Here is a 4,856-nt window from a genome sequence, read left to right as displayed (position 1 = left end):
CATCCAAACAGCCCCAGAATCACAGAAACCAGAAAGATGGCCATGATTATGGCCATTCTTTGCTTGTTCCGTGCCTAGCTTTATGAGCTGTGCCAAGAACGAAGAGAGAACACAAGAAGAGTGCGAGTTTGTGCTTTTGTCGCTGTGTGCTGACGGGCGCGAACCGACGGTGATCAGGAAAGGAGGTTGGGGCGTAGTACGGCCGCGGTGGTGGATTCTCGACGAAAAAACAGGTGTGGCCACGGCTTGTTAGGATAGCCAACAAAGAATAATGGTTCTAATAACGGTTTCCCTTTCCAATGAAAAAAATGATTTCGCTTTAAAGGTCCATTCACTCATATACTCCTATACAGAGTTTACCAAATTGTTGGAGTGGGGTTACTGTTACCACATGGTTTGACGGTTACCGTGAAAACTGTACGGTCACCGCTAGATATACGTTTAGAAAACTGAAAAGGTTACTGTGCGATAACCACATGGTTTTTAAACCATGGCCCTATTATGAAAGCTGATCATTAGAAAATGGTAAAAGCTATTTTATGGTGCATGAATATTTATAAGGATTTTTATTACTTAAAAGACAACATAAAATCATATTGAAAACATACCGATGTATGCAGTCATACATCCATGATTTCACCATTAAACATTTACACTTCAATGCTTCCCCGGATTCTATAAAGATTTGTAGTGAAGTGGCTTTTTCTTTTTTAAAAAAGAGAAAAATTTAATGAGGTGGCTTAGTTTTGGTAGTAATCATACAAAATTCGTATGATGAAATATGCACCAATTTTTAGTGAAATTGACATACGCTTTTCTTCGACAAACCTATACTGTTGTTTGTTTCCATCTGTTTTAACACGTGTTAAAAGGCACACACATTCTAGTACTACGAATCTGGATATACTCATAAAATCGTAATACTAGGATGTGTGTCATATTCATCCAAAATATCTTATATTATACTTCTCTGTCCCATTTTAAGTGCACTCATGATTTTCCGCGTCCAACTTTGATCGTTAGTCTTATTTTAAAAAAATAAAAACATAAGTCGCGAGTGAAATAGTATTCATGTTTTATCATCTCATAACAAACAAAATACTAATTATAAAAAAAATTTAAATAAGACGGACGATCAAAGTTGGATATGAAAACTCTTGTACTCCTGAATGGAACCTCAGTCCTTTTATATGGGCTGGGGAAGCCGAATAATATATGTGGGCTGTGGATGTAGTACGAGCCTTAGCCCACACAAACGATACATTTCAGCGCGGGATTAAGTTCATCTGGGGTCCTTTAACTTTACACCGAATCCGATTTTCGTCCTTGAACCACAAAACCAGATACAACCGGTCCCTAAACTATGAAAACCGGTGCAAACTAGGTCCCTCGGCGGTTTGGAAGGCGGTTTTGGCTGACGTGGCGCCAACGTGGCTGGTTTGACTTGCCTTCGTCCAACATGGCATTTGACGTGGCGCTTACGTGGCAATTCGATTTCGGAAAAATAATAAAAACGTGGCCCCACATGTCAGCTACACATAAAAAATAATTAAAAATGGTGGGGCCCACATGGGCCCTACCTGTCAGCCTCACCTCCCTTCTTCCTGTCTCTTCTTCTTCATCCTCGCTCTCTTCTTTCCTCTCCCCTCTCTTCGTCTTCTCTTTCAGCAGGCGAGCGAGGCGGACAGTGGGCGGCGACCTCGCACGCTACCGCCACACTCCACCTCCGAGCCGCCTCCTTCCTCTCCCCTCCTCCCCCTCCCTCGCCGCCGCCGGTCCCTGGGGTTCGAGCGACTCGTTCCGCCGCTCCGACCTAATACACGTGGTGATGTGGTGAGGATGCAATCTGTTCAATCCATGGAGGAATGGAGCACATAGAGACAGCGAGGACAATCGAAAGAAAACACAGCAGCATCCATCCAAGCATGGCAAAGTGAATCAAACAAACATCATCAAGGGACAAAAACATCATCATCCGAGTATGGAAGCAGTAACCGATCGAAAAGGGAGACAAAAACTAGCCCCAAGTAACCAAACAATCTGAAGCAAATGAACAGTGGAAGCAAATTAATACTCAGCACATCCAATGTGGAGATTATGGATACCCCATATTTACATGACAGTTATAATTTAGTCGGATATACGGTACCAAATATAGATAGAATATCTTTATGAGGACTCGGGTTAGTTTCAAACTTGTATGTCAAGGAAATACCCGGGATCCTAATCAGTTACGATTGTATTTTATCTATAATCCCATATTCCGTTAGGATATGGATTGTATTTTGTAAAGCGGACTCCTTCCCCTATATAAGGAGGGTCTTTGTGCCTGTCGGGGCGCGATTCTTTTTCCCAGTTTATACAATCAATAATACACTCGGCGGAATCATCCCCGGACAGGAGTAGGGTATTACTTCTTGAATAAGAAGGCCTGAACCTGTATAAAATTCTTTGTCTCCAAACCCATCCACTTTCCTAGCTTGATATCCACCCCCTTTTATTATTGCCGAAATCTTGTTTCGACAATTGGCGCGCCAGGTAGGGGTAGTGTCAAGTTTTTGCCGACTAAGTGCGATGGGTTCCGTCTTCGGCATCGACGACTTCGCCTTCCCTCCCGGGCAGGCGTTTCGGTTCGGCAACCTCAACTTCATCACCAATGACTTCGGCAAGATCTCTCTCCTTGGCTCGGATTCGAACCAGTCGGGGAGAGACCAGGTCCCCGTGCCATTCGGTATTCCGAACTCGGCCAAGGCCTACTCTAAGATCATCTCTTCCGAGTCGGCTTCAAACCACTCGGACGAGATCCAATCTACTTCTCCGCGACCAGATCAAGAGGACGGGTTCTATCCCTCAATCCTGATGAGACTTCCTGATGATTTGGCCGCTGTCTTCACAGCCAAGACATCTTCCACTCGAAGATCTAGACAAGCTCCGGCTTCGGCCCCGATCCAATCTAGATCCAGAGAGGTTGGCGTTATACTCCAACCTCTTGGGACAGTCTCGACGGAAGAGTTGGATGGCTACCTTAGCTCCCCTGGCGTCAGTTCTCGACCAACCGAGATCCTCGACTGCGACGACTTCGGTTACCACCACGACCACAGCAACTTCGACGACAGCTATGAGGATAATTACACGCCTCTCTTTTTCGGCGTATTCATGGCTGACAACGAAACGGAGGGACAGCGCCGAGCCCGAGAAGCGGAGGAAGAACGCACACGACAAGAAACCGAACGTCGCCGACTGGAGGAAGAACGACAACGAGAGGAGCGAGAACGACTACAGCGTGAGCAACAAGATCGCGAGTGAGTTGCAAAGGAGGCTGAAGATCAACGGCAGCGCGCCTTGGAATTCGGGCGACGAGCAAGAGATCTCATCAGGCAACAAGATGTCGATGGAACAACGGTTTTCCGCACCCCCCAGCAGAACGCGGTTGCAGCAATCACTCTCCTCGACACCCTCTTCAAGGAAGACACACTCAATCAAGCTGATCATGTTGTCAACATCTTGAACCAGACGAAGACCATGATTGCTGCCTCGGTTCCAGCCAACTCCGCAAGTGCCCGTACCCCGACTGGTAGCCGAGTCCCTCATCTCCGATCTCATGATTATCATCAGCCAAGCCTCAGCATCATCGGCACAGGATCTAGTCGCAGGAGCAGGGGCCACGACGAACGATCCGTTCACTCGCCTCCCGAACGTCACAGGGAGCATCGAGTCGAACGGCCTCGCTCTCCACCTCACCAGCGTCCCGTCGATCTTCGCAACACGATCAACCAGCGCCGTGCAGCACGAGGTCACCGCCATTCACCAAATCGCTATGACGACGACATGGATGGAGTAGCTGCCTTCACTAATGACCTACGTCGAGTGGATTAGCCAGCCGGCTTTAAGCCGACTGGAATCGAGAAGTATGACGGCACCACTAATCCGGAGTCTTGGCTCACCGTCTACGGACTCGGAATTCGCACAGTAGGAGGAGACAGCAAGGCCATGGCAAACTATCTACCTGTGGCCCTAGCGGATTCCGCCCGATCCTGGCTTCACGGACTACCCCGTGGTACGATCGGATCATGGGCAGAACTTCGTGATCACTTTATCGCCAACTTCCAGGGCACCTTTGAACGCCCCGGCACACAGTTTGATCTCTACAACGTCGTTCAGAAGTCTGGAGAATCCCTTCGAGATTACATGCGACGCTTCTCCGAGCAACGCAACAAGATCTCCGACATCACCGACGACGTCATCATTGCCGCCTTTACCAAAGGCATTCGCCACGACGACCTAGTCGGCAAGTTCGGACACAAACCTCCCAAGACGGTCAAGCAGATGTTTGAAAAAGCCAATGAGTATGCCAAAGCCGAAGATGCTATTACAGCGTCCAAGCAGTCGGGCACCACTTGGAAGCCAAAGAAGGACACGCCGACCGCAGGAGGGAGTGGAAGTAACAACTGCAAGGATCGCAAGCGTAAGCCCGAAGAACTTGTGGCAACAACCTCTCCATCTTCCCGACAACGTCCCCGCGTCAACACATTCGACAAGATAATGAACTTCCAATGTCCGCATCATCCCAACTCCAACCACGTGGCCAAAGACTGCTTCGTCTACAAACAATTTGCGGAGCAATACGTCAAGAATGCACGTAAGCCCTCAGACGGAGAGCAAGGCACATAAAAGAAGAAAGATGATGAAGACGATGCCCCGACTGATTTTCAAGACCATCGCAAAGAACTCAATCACATCTTCGGCGGACCTCTGGCTTATGAATCTAAGAGAAAGCAGAAGCTAACAGAACGGGAGATCAATGAGGTTCAGCCCAACACGCCCCAATACCTTCGGTGGTCAGAGATAGCAATCAA

Source organism: Oryza glaberrima, chromosome 6 (assembly GCF_000147395.1).
Source record: "Oryza glaberrima chromosome 6, OglaRS2, whole genome shotgun sequence".
Taxonomy (NCBI): Eukaryota; Viridiplantae; Streptophyta; class Magnoliopsida; order Poales; family Poaceae; genus Oryza; species Oryza glaberrima.
Note: the sequence above shows the minus strand (reverse complement) of the source record.